General features: G+C 50.1%; 1 pseudogene; it reads right to left on the bottom strand.

Annotated features, from left to right (window-relative positions):
- Positions 1-236: 236 nt before the first annotated feature.
- Positions 237-2,326, bottom strand: LOC119325439 (annotated as a pseudogene).
- Positions 2,327-12,684: the final 10,358 nt, after the last annotated feature.

The raw sequence follows: 12,684 nt of genomic DNA, 5'->3' as shown, positions 1-12,684 counted from the left end.
GCAGCAGGTTTAAGATTCACGTATCATACATGGAAATCAATAACCCAACATTTTCCACCTTGCGAACTGATGAACAAAACCAGAGCCCACGCACAATAGATCAAGTGATGAATCCCAGCAGCGGCGTGACTCAACATGAGCTGAAGAAAAACACTAGAAGCAAACTAAGGTGTAACATCAACAATCAGAACATAAGTAAGACCATGAAGATCACACTGAGTGCAGATACCAACATGTGTAAGCCACAGCCACAGACCATGGAAACACTGCTCCCGTGGAAATCACATCGAATGCAGAAATTATCATTCAGATAACAACATGAGCAACTCACAACAATAGTAACACATTGCATGCAGTTGCAGGTAACAACATATCCAAGTCATGAGAAGTCTTGCACGACATTTCGTTGCTAAGCCCAAATCCCCAACACCCCCCAAAAAAGCTGCTACCTAATGGCTAATGCTAGTTCCCTTTCACAAGGAAACACGCCATTCAAACGATAATGCGCTACCAGCCAATGAAAACGATCCGTCGATACCGGCTTAAGAGATAAACGGGTCTCCGATAGAAAGATCAGACGCTTCGTCGTACCTCCAAACCTGACCTGCGGCGCGCCCACGGACCTCCAAGGAAGTTCTGCCGGAGACCTTACTCGCCCACATTCTCTTGGAAGCCAACGGCTGCAGCTTGCTCGTGGCCTCGCAAATGGAGATAGAATCCGGGCCGGCCAGCAGGACAATCACCTTCTGCAGCAACACAGCTCCCCCAAGAACCAGCTTCAGGAACTCAACCTGGTTCGTGCCCCCGGTGAACTGGTCGAACACCAGCTTCTGGATGCGCGACTTCACGCATTTGATCGGAATGACCCCCTGCCAGAATGTGGACTTGAGCATGTCGCTGGGCTTGACTTCACCCGGGTCATCGTAGTGGTCGGTGTCGTTGTCGGACTGCAAAATCAAAGCACGCAACTCAGAGAGCCAACGATGGAATGCAAGCAGTACAAAATGGTAATTTTGAATGCAGAGAGAGATAGAGCCACAGGGTAAAACTCACAGCCATGATGTGTAAGGTCTCTACTCCAGGAAAGCATCTCAAGAAACACAGCAGAGTTCTGACTTCTTTGGGCACTCTGAAACGGACCTTCAAAGCTAACACCTTCACACTTGGAACCACTGTATTTGGGCAAACCTTTGTCACCCCAGCCTGCACATCATCGCAACATCAATCAGACAATCATGCAAATCAAACCAGATATAACTCATATATTTGTGAGAATTGGAGTACCTTGATGATGGTGTTGCCGATCTCAAGCTCGTGGGTGGCCGTGTCCAAGTAGCCGAGCACGGCGAGCTGGGGAGCATGGCCGATCCTGACCCTGATGACCCCGTCATCCTCACTGGGGTGCGTACAGTAGATAATGATGCGCTGCAGATTTGGGGCGGACACGGCGGCGACCTCGTCGGCCAAGGAATGCCAGAGCAGCACGCAGCGGAGGCTGCGGCTGCCGATGCGGACGCTGTCGGGGTAGCCGTAGTTGGAGATGAGCGCCAGGGTCTCCAGCTTGGGGCTGCAGGCGAGCACGTAGTCGAGGTCGCGCTCCTCCGTGATGCCGTGGCAGAGGCCGAGCTCCTGGAGCCTGGAGGTGGGGGAAGACGTCGGGGCGGCGCGGGAGGCCGGTGGTGAAGGGGAAGAGCCAGACGCCGAGGTAGAGGCGGCGGAGCGAGGCCCCGCAGCGGAGGAGGGTCGCGGGCAGCTGCACGGGCACGTCGAAGGAGTAGGGGCGGTTGACGAGGGTGAGGTCCTCCACGCCCTTGTCGGCGAGGTGGCGGAGCCACTCCGGGAGGAGCGCCTCCTCGTTGGACTCGTCGATGGGGATCTCAGCGATGCGGACGGCGCGGAAGGGGCCGGGGTGGGAGGCGAGGACGCGGGACACCAATGTGGCGGCGGGGACGGGGGACGGGAGGAGGTGCGCGTCGTCGAGGGCGAGCGGGGTGGCGCGCCAGAGCCCGCGCCAGCGGTGCGAGAGCGCGCCGGTGCGGGCGGCGTCCTTGACTGGGAGGCGGGAGACGACGTTGCGCAGGAGGGTGTCGGGGAGCGCGCTGATGCGGTCCTCACCGTCGGAGGAGGAAGGTGGCGGCGGAGAGGAGGGCGGCGGGGGAGACCGGGGAGGCAGGGAGGCACCAGTCCATGACGTGCTCGAGGCAGGCGATGTCGCCCGTCGACATGGCGCCCGGCGACGGCGGCGGCGGCGGCGACGGGAGAGGGGAAAGGTGTGGGTTTTCCCTTCCCTTGGGGGGAGCAGGTGTGTGTCCTTCCCTCCGACCGACCAGTGAGAACTGAGATGGGGAGTTAATAAAAACAAAACGGCAATGGATTTGGTCTCACTGTACTCCACTTGCTAGGGTTTCGCGTCGGTGGGCCGTCCGGAGCGGTCTGGGCCTTCAGCGCTTATTCGTTTGTGCGAGCCACTAGCCGCAACGTGACATTCTACAAAAAATAGAAGAGCCGCAATGTGATTTTATTCGGAACTTCGACTAAACAAATTCTTCCAACTTATTGGTTATTTTTCAGCAATTTATTGCGGTGAGAATCACCACCCTGTGCATGTTTATTTCCAACAAATCACTTTATCATTGTATTAAAACTAGGTGGTCTACGAATATGGATTTAATTTCTATTACTTCTAGTTTCTTTGTACTGCCTTGACAGAAAATTAGTGGCGAAGGAAGAAGAAAATTATGATGGGGCAAACTTTAAAGCTTTAAAATGATTACAAAGAAAATGATTGGTCAGAAAACACCTCGTCGACCTCCGACGTCGAAATGAATCAGATGGAGGTGTTATTGCTTTCATACGAGTGCTAAAATTGCCAGTTGCGGTCGTATAGAACACCGTCGTTCGCTTCAGGAGATACTCATTGTGGTCGCCAGGTGAAATGACCGCTCATACGAGCACGAGCGTTCGAGCGCTGGGCCGTCTTTTGCTCCGGATCTCCTATTTCTTGCGGCCACGAGCTCATACAGGACCTCAAACGACCGGGACGGTTGTATGAAACACCATCTTTTCTCCTGGAGCTGTAGAACTTCATTAAAAAAAATTGTGCTTCCTCCTCACGTTTGGCACATAGAAATATTGCAATAAAAAATAGAGGAGACATGCAACAAAAACAGGCTACTGACATGCTAATTTTTTTACCAATGAAAACAACACAAAACCAACTCAAACATCAACTAGTCAAAGCAAAATAAAAAGTGCCAATGCGATCATGAATGCGTCTAGACTCAAGACACAAAGCTAAGAAAGACACCTACAAACTTCCGGGTTACCTCCCTCGCATTGCTTTATTTGTAGCCATATAGCTAGGCTTCGATGCTCCATATGGTCATCCACCCGGATCCCAAGGGATATCAACCCCGAGCGTCAGACCAGACTCCAACCGGGGTTTGGAGCACCCCATAGTGGAGCTCAGTCGGAGTCGTACTAGCTTCCGATGCGTCGGCATCATATAAGAAAATTCATACTCGCTCCTTGGCGAGTACTGATGCATCCGTTTTAGTGGAGATGCCTGCAAAGTTAGTAGCTGCAATTTGACAATGTTTTTGTAACTGGGAGGATATGGAGCTATATCGAAATTATAACCTTTTTTGCTTCTTCCTTAGTGTACCTGGAAATGTTAGTATCCAAATTTCCAAATTCAAGATCAAGGCTATTATCATATATAAGACTTTGCAGTTTACTCAACAAAGGAGGTCCATGGAGAGCCTGCAGAAAATCAGCCCATATATCATCAAGATTGATGTCAGAATATGTAATTTTGGGTTTGTCCAATATTGACAAATCCACATGTAAAGAGGAGTAATCAAGCATCATGGTGGTTGCATCACTCTTTGATAGCTCTCTTGCAAGCAACTCACCCTCCTTTTGCGCTATCTCATCCCTAAGATGATTGCCAATTGGTGTTTCATCAAAAGGGGTCATCGGAGGCACATCGGAAACAATGCCAATATCTAGTTCATCTCTAACAATAAACTTTGAAACACCAGCTGTCGGGGATATACCCCGCGGCGTAACCCGGCCGGAAGTATAACCCGGCCAGACTGGACGACTCACTGGTAACCCGCCTGGAGCTTGGCGATTCACGGGTAACCCGCCCGATCTTGGCGGTTCCTTAGTAACCCGGCGAGCGGGTCAAATGGATGACGAGGCCCAAGGCTCAGAAGGCCGGTTCATGTTTAATGGTGGGCCGGTTTATGAGGAAAGCATAAGGACTATTCTCCTACAAAGGAAGCAAGACTAGGACTCCACTTGTAATAGAGTAATCCTAATCCAACTAGGACTAGTCATGTAAACCGCCCCTTCAACATATATAAGGAGGGGCAGGGCTCCCAAAGGAGAGGACAAGCAAGAAACAATCTCTAGGGCTAGACACAACTAGAGGAGAGCCGGTTTACGGCGACTCCCTCAGGATGATAATGAGATCTAGCCTCAAACAGCATGTAGGGTTGTTACCGGATGATGTTTCCCAGGGCCCGAAGCTGTCTAAATTCTTGTCTTGTGTTGCGTCTCTCGATTCGGCTCAACCCCTCTCAAGCTACCACATAGATGTGTTGGCCTCGCGACTAAGTCCTCACACTAAGGACATCTGACGTGTTAATTCCACGACATCAACCCTCATCCTTCGGCGGAGAATATTCAAGCACCGTTTCAATAGGTTCCATGAAAGCTAATAGAACATAAGATATAATAAATGATCGTCGAGCTGGGCATTAATGGTGTCTAGAAATTTACCATGCTTAGTAGGAGTTGTTAGAAGGCGGCCTTTCCCTCCTTCATCTTCATGTTCCTTCTCTGGCTTACCTCCTAGACACACTTCTTGGAAGGTGGTTCCCTTAATTTTCTCCTATCGCTCGATTATCTCCTCGTATTTATTTATGGGGTTACGTTCCTGCAACATAGAGGCTTGGGAAGCACCAGTTCGCTTCTCATAATCTTTAACAAAAGGGGTATCGTGGAGGTTGTTAGTAATACACCATTTATGACTACTTTTCAATAAACACATGTATTTGAAGACCCCTTCATGTTGTAGAGAGAGCTCCTTCACCCTATTCATTTGCTCTAATGTTCTCTATAAGAGCATTAGTTTCTCAACATATTCAACACATTTAGATGGAAGGCATTTACGGTTGTATGATGCTATAAAAGGGATATGGTGAAATTTGCAGTTGTAGGTCATATGGAAAATGGACTTACAATTCTTACAAGATAATCTAAGTATAACTTCAGCGATAATATCCAATGCCTCCAATTTTTCATCTGATGAGGATACAAACCTGGGGTAGGGTCATAGGCCTGACCTATACGTCCTACCCAAGGTCACTACCCTGGAAGATAAAAGGACCAAGAGACAACAGGAGAGCCCCAGTCGAACACGTCGAGTGCAATCCACTCGACGGCCACATCACTCGGAGGTCCTCCTCCCTACCGTCACTCGACCATATGGAGAGTCACTCGACCTATCGAAGACCAGGAGTCAGAAGGGCCCGCAACGGTCGGACGTTCACCCCTTAGTCTTTATAAGCATTAACAGCACTTAAGGCTGGCGTTACCAGTAATGCCCCTTACTTTATGTACATTAAGCCCCTTGTAATGGAGGTGGGCGGGGGTCCTGGCGCACTCTATATAAGCCACCCCCTCCTCTGGGACAAGGGTTCGCAACCTCTGTAATATCGCACACATAATCCAATCGACCGCCTCCGGGCACCGAGACGTAGGGCTGTTACTTCCACTGTGAAGGGCCTGAACTCGTAAATCCCGTGTGTACACCTTTACCACAGCTGAGATCTTGCCTCTCCATACCTACCCCCCTCTCTACTGTCAGTCTTAGGACCACGACAGTTGGCACCCACCTTGGGGCCGGTGTCTTGGCGACTTGTTGGTGAAGTTGCAAGTTTTACCGATCATCATCATCATGGTTTCCGGCGGCGGACTGGCTTAGGGCCGCGAGATCCGTCTCGGCACGCTCGTTTTCGTCGCCGACGACTCCGCGTAGCTTCAAGAAGCACCCCTGGACGTTGAGGCACTCCCTGTCCGAGGGGCGACACACTTCTGCGCGTGCGTCCGCGGCGTCCTTCTCCGGCAGCTGTCGACTCAGTATCAGTCGGCTCCGACTGTGTTTTCACTCCCCACTGTTCATCGCCGCAAGCGATCCGATCGATCGCGGCTCCGGCGGTGGGTGAAGCACGTGGTGGCTGGGTGTTCAGCCACCCATCAAGTCGCGGCAATCGAGCCCGACGAAACCCTCCACGGCTTGTTCGATCTGTCGACTGCCTCCGCGGAGACCGCATCCGAGTGCGAGAGCAGGGACCCCGCAGCAGAAGTCTTGATGGTCGACGGCCCCATAGTCCGCCTTGTTTTCGCCGCGAGGATGGTGAAGACAGAGATGGCAATCCGTCGCCTGTCCATGAGGAATACCGACCCGAACCTCTCTCTTCGCAGCAGAGAGAAGAACTTCGTCGCCGCAACATGGATGCACTCCACACGCCCATTGTTGGAGAAACCCCCGAGGCTCGGGCCTTGGAGGAGGTGCGCCTAGCTAATTTGGCTAAGCGCACTTGACTGGATAACCTTCAACGTGCTCTCGACGAGCGCGCTCAGGAGCGGATCCATGAGTCCAGTCGACGACAGCTTTTTCCACCTCCACATAAGGTATACCGTACTATGATTCAGAACCTCGCAGCTATGGCCCGAATAGCAGAGTCGATTCAGCCTTCCCAGTCGGAGGCTGGCAGAGGGCTGATGTAGATCCGGGCCTTGATCCGAGCAGCAGGTGAGAAAAACACAGCAGTATCTCAGTTGCGGAATAGGATTCACAGCAGATCCGTTGTAGCGGACACGGTCCAGTCGGCCCACAGCCCAAGATCGCCCCTGCGGCGTGAGGGCCGTGGATAGTATGGTCATCCACTTGACCGCGGCCATCTTCGCCAGGAGCCCACGCCTTCTCTGAGGAGTGCGTCGTATGGGCCTCGGTGGAACGATGATAGACGCCGTCACGGTGGCGAGCGTAGAGCCTCAGTCGACCCAAGAGAGCCAGGCTTTGACGCGAGATCCATCCTCGTTCAAGGCCTGGTCGACCGAAACAGAGCGCACAGAGAGGACCCTGGCAGAGATCGTCCGAGTGGCAGTAGAGTGCATGTATCCGGTCCGGAGTGTTTCAGCAGGGCCATCAGGGCGGTGGTGATTCCTCCCAACTTCAGGTTGGCGACCGGAGTCAGTAAGTTAACTGGAGAGTCTAAGCCTGAAACTTGGCTTGAGGATTACCGAGTGGCTATGCAGATTGGTGGTGGAAACGATGAAGTAGCAATGAAGCATCTTCCTCTGATATTGGAAGGGTCAGCCCGGGCGTGGTTGACTCAGTTAGCTCCGAACAGTATATATAGTTGGGAAGAGCTGGCTTGAGTGTTCGTCAGAACCTTTGAGGGCACATGCAAACGACCAGCAGGATTGACCGAGTTGCAGCATTGTGTGCAGAAGCCGAGTGAGACCTTGAGAGATTTCATTCAGAGGTGGACCACTTTGCATCACACCGTTGAAAATGTATCAGAGCATCAAGCAGTGTGCGCCTTCAAGGAGGGCGTCAAATACCGAGAGTTGGTCCTGAAGTTCGGTCAGACAGGTGATATGACTTTAACTCGGATGATGGAAATAGCCACCCGGTACGCTAATGGGGAAGAAGAGGATCGACTCCGTAGCGGAAAAAGTAAGCCAGTTGGCCAGGAGATCGGTGGAGGTAATTCCAGTCGGAAACAGAAGCGTAAGGCTAAGCCCGTGGCACCTGGTGAGATCGCAGCGGTGGCTCAAGGGAAGTTTAAGGGAAAACCTAAGGGGCCCTGGCCTCCAAAGAAAGTGAAAGATCAGGCAGGAAATGATGTGTTGGATTTACCATGTCACATCCACACGAAGAAAGACGAAGAGGGGAATTTGATTTACCCTAAACACACCACTCGACAGTGTCGGCTCCTGATCCAGCAGTTCCGAGGAGATCAACCAAGTGAGAAAGGAAAGGAGTCGGATAGAGATGAGGGAGAGGAATAAGATGATGCTTACCCCAAAGACAATTCAACTCTGATGATTTTTGCTGATGTTGAGAGCAAGAGTCGATTGAAGGTCATCAACAGAGAAGTGAATATGGCCGCTCTAGCGGCGACGACCACATACCTGAGATGGTCTCGGACAGCCATCACATTCGACCAGTCTGACCATCCTGCTCGTGTAGCCACCCCTGGGAGGCAAGCACTGGTAGTCGACCCCGTGGTTGGGGGCACTAGACTGACCAAAGTACTGATGGACGGTGGTAGTGGTTTGAACATTCTTTACACTGAAACCTTGAAGGGGATGGGCATTCCGATGTCCAAACTTAGCGAGAGCAACATGAGTTTTCATGGTGTTATCCCTGGAAAGAAAGCCGAATCACTCGGCCAGATCGCCCTCGACGTGGTTTTAGGTGATTCCAAGCATTACCGTAAGGAGGAGTTGACATTTGAAGTCGTGGATTTCCAGAGTGCCTATCATGCCATTTTGGGTAAGCCAGCCTACGCACGCTTTATGGCTCGACCATGATATGTGTATCTCAAGCTGAAGATGCCTAGCCCCAAAGGTGTGATCACAGTTACTGGCAATCGGCAAAAGGCAAAGGAATGTTTCCAGAAAGGTTCCAAAATCGCCGATGCACAGATGGCAGCAGTTGAATTCCAAGAGTATCAGAAGAATGCAGATCTGAGTGATTTGGTCCGAGCCAAGAAGCCTACTACAGACTCTGCATTTCAGTCGACTGGTGAAACGAAGCCGATTCATATTTACCCGACCGATCCCAATGCTGCACCGACTCATATATCAACAACACTCGACAACAAATAGGAAGAAGCGCTCATCCAGTTCCTCCATGAGAACTGGGACATCTTTGCATGGAAACTCTCTGACATGCTAGGTGTACCCAGGGGACTGGCTGAGCACCGTTTGCGTGTCGACCCCAAGGTAAAACCCGTCAAAGAGCACCTTCGGCGGTCCGCCGTGCAGAAGAGGAAAACAATTGGCGAAGAAGTGGATCGGCTGTTGGCAGCAGAGTTCATCCGTGAAATCTACCACTCTGAGTGGCTAGCCAATGTAGTCATGGTCCCTAAGAAGGATGATTCACTTTGTATGTGCATTGATTTCAAGCATATCAATCAGGCCTGCCCTAAAGATCACTTCCCTCTCCCTCGCATCGATCAGATTGTTGACTCGACTGCAGGGTGTGAGCGCTTGTCTTTCTTAGATGCATATTCCGGGTATCATCAGATCCGACTGTATGGTCCCAATGAAATAAAAACAACCTTCATCACCCCAATCGGGTGCTTTTGTTATGTCACCATGCCATTTGGTCTTAAAAATGCTGGAGCCACATTCATGAGAATGATTCAGAAGTGCCTGCTCACTCAAATCAGTCGGAATGTAGAAGCGTACATGGATGACATCGTGGTCAAGTCACGTAAAGGTTTTGACCTACTGACTGACCTCACAGAAACCTTTGCCAACCTAAGAAGGTATGATATCAAGCTTAATCCGTCGAAGTGCACATTCGGAGTTCCAGGTGGAAAGTTACTCGGTTTTCTCATTTCCGAACGAGGGATCGATGCCAATCTAGAAAAGGTTGATACCATCCTCCGAATGAGGCGCCCTGTGCGAGTACATGACGTTAAGAAGCTGACTGGTTATTTGGCCGCCTTGAGTCGATTCATTTCTCATCTCGGTGAAAAGGCCTTGCCTCTTTACCGACTGATGAAGAAATCTGATAAGTTTGAGTGGAGTGAAGAAGCTGATGCAGCGTTTGCAGAGCTCAAAACCCTGCTGTCCACCCTGCGCCAATCAGCAAAGAGCCTTTACTAATTTACATTGCAGCCACTGGACAAGTCGTCAGTACAGTACTCACAGTCGAGCGAGTGGAGGAAGGAAAAGCTTACAAGGTTCAGCGCCCAATTTACTATCTCTCTGAAATTTTAACTCTGTCCAAGCAACGATATCCACATTATCAGAAGCTTGTCTATGGAATATACATGACTATGAAGAAGGTTGCACATTATTTCTCTGATCACTCCATTTCGGTCGTCAGCGATGCACCATTATCTGAAATCCTGAATAACAGAGATGCAACTGGTCGAGTGGCAAAATGGGCGATTGAACTTCTTCCCCTGGATATCAAGTTTGAGGCAAAGAAGGCCATCAAGTCCCAGGCGACCACAGATTTCCTTGCCGAGTGGATTGAACAACAATTGTCGAATCAAGTTCACTCGGAGCATTGGACTATGTTTTTTGATGGCTCCAAGATGTTGAACGGCTCAGGTGCCGGAGTAGTACTAGTATCCCCCCGTGGAGACAAGCTTAGCTATGTTCTCCAGATCCACTTTGATTCCTCCAATAACGAAGCCGAATATGAAGCACTTTTATATGGGTTGCGTATGGCCATTTCAATCGGCGTCCGTCGCCTCATGGTCTACGGCGACTCAGATTTGGTGGTTAATCAAGTGATGAAAGAATGGGACGTTAGGAGCCCGGCCATGACTAGTTATTGCAATGTAGTAAGGAAGCTAGAAAAGAAGTTTGAAGGGTTAGAACTTCACCACATACCCCGATTGAAAAATCAAGCTGCAGATGAGTTGGCAAAGATAGGTTCAAAAAGAGAGGCCATTCCCCATAATGTGTTTTTGGAACATATTCATTCCCCCTCAGTTCAGGAGGATCCTTTCATTGAAGGGTCACCACAGCCCAAGAGATCCACAGATCTGACTGAAGTCGAAGTCCCATCCGTGATCGACTTGGTCATGGAGGTTTTGGTCATCACCCCCGACTGAACAGTGCCGTACATCGCGTACATTCTTAGGAAAGAGCTTCCAGAAGATGAAGAAGAGGCTCAACAGATCGTCCGTTGGTCTAAAGCCTTTACCGTGATGAGAGGTCAATTGTTCAGAGAAAGTGTAACTGGCGTCTGTCAGAAGTGCATCACGCCAGAAGAAGGTCGAATGATCCTCCATGATATTCATTCGGGGACCTGTGGTCACCATGCGTCCTCTCGGACCATTGTGGCCAAAGCATACCGAGCCGGATTTTACTCGCCACGTGCTAACGAGATGGCAAAGGAGATAGTGGGCAAGTGTGAAGGTTGCCAGTTTTACTCCAACATGTCCCATAAACTTGCATCAGCTTTGAAGACTATTCCACTCGTCTGGCCTTTTGATGTTTGGGGATTGGACATGGTTGGACCCCTGAGGACTGGCAGGAGCGGATTTACCCATGTGCTAGTAGCAGTCAACAAGTTTACCAAGTGGATCGAAGCTAAGCCCATTAAAAACCTTGAAGCAAGTACTGCCGTGAGTTTCATCAGAGAATTGATATTCAGATATGGTGTGCCACACAACATCATCACGGATAACGGATCGAACTTCGACTTCGATAAATTCAGAGCCTTTTGTGACTCCCAAGGTACGAGGGTCGATTATGCTTCGGTCGTCCATCCTCAGTCGAATGGGCAAGCTGAGCGAGCGAATGGATTGATTCTCAAAGGACTGAAGCCCCGGTTGATGCGTGACCTCAAGCATGTAGCAGGAGCTTGGGTTGATGAGCTCCCATCAGTGCTTTGGGGTCTAAGGACAACTCCCAATCGGTCGACCGGATGGACTCCATTCTTCTTAGTCTACGGAGCCCAAGCTGTACTTCCGAGTGATTTGCTCCACAATGCTCCCCGAGTCGAACTCTTCTCAGAAGAGGAAGCAGAGCAAGCTCGACAAGATGCAGTCGACCTCCTGGAGGAAGAAAGAGAGATGGCCTTGATCCGGTTGGCCATTTATCAACAAGACTTGCGTTGATTCCATGCCAGGAACATAAGGGGTCGAGCTGTTGGAAATATGCCCTAGAGGCAATAATGAAATAGTTATTACTATATTTCTTTGTTCATGATAATCGTATGTTATTCATGCTATAATTGTGTTATCCAGAAATCGTAATACACGTGTGAATACATAGACCACAACATGTCCCTAGTGAGCCTCTAGTTGACTAGCTCGTTGATCAACAGATAGTCATGGTTTCCTGACTATGGACATTAGATGTCATTGATAACGGGATCACATCATTAGGAGAATGATGTGATGGACAAGACCCAATAATAAGAATAGCTCAAAGATCGTGTAGTTCGTTTTGCTAGAGCTTTTCCAAATGTCAAGTATCATTTCCTTAGACCATGAGATTGTGCAACTCCCGGATACCGTAGGAGTGCTTTGGGTGTGCCAAACATCACAACGTAATTGGGTGACTATAAAGGTGCACTACGGGTATCTCTGAAAGTGTGTGTTGGGTTGGCACGAACCGAGACTGGGATTTGTCACTCCGTATGACGGAGAGGTATCTCTGGGCCCACTCGGTAATGCATCATCATAATGAGCTCAATGTGACCAAGTGTCTGGTCACGGGATCATGCATTACGGTACGAGTAAAGTGACTTGCCGGTAACGAGATTAAACAAGGTATTGAGATACCGACGATCGAATCTCGGGCAAGTAACGTACCGATTGACAAAGGGAATTGTATACGGGATTGATTGATTGAATCCAAGACATAGTGGTTCATCCGATGAGATCATCGAGGAGCATGTGGGAG

Source organism: Triticum dicoccoides, chromosome 6B, assembly GCF_002162155.2.
Source record: "Triticum dicoccoides isolate Atlit2015 ecotype Zavitan chromosome 6B, WEW_v2.0, whole genome shotgun sequence".
Classification (NCBI taxonomy): Eukaryota; Viridiplantae; Streptophyta; class Magnoliopsida; order Poales; family Poaceae; genus Triticum; species Triticum dicoccoides.
Note: the sequence above shows the minus strand (reverse complement) of the source record. Positions and strands in the feature narration are given on the sequence as shown.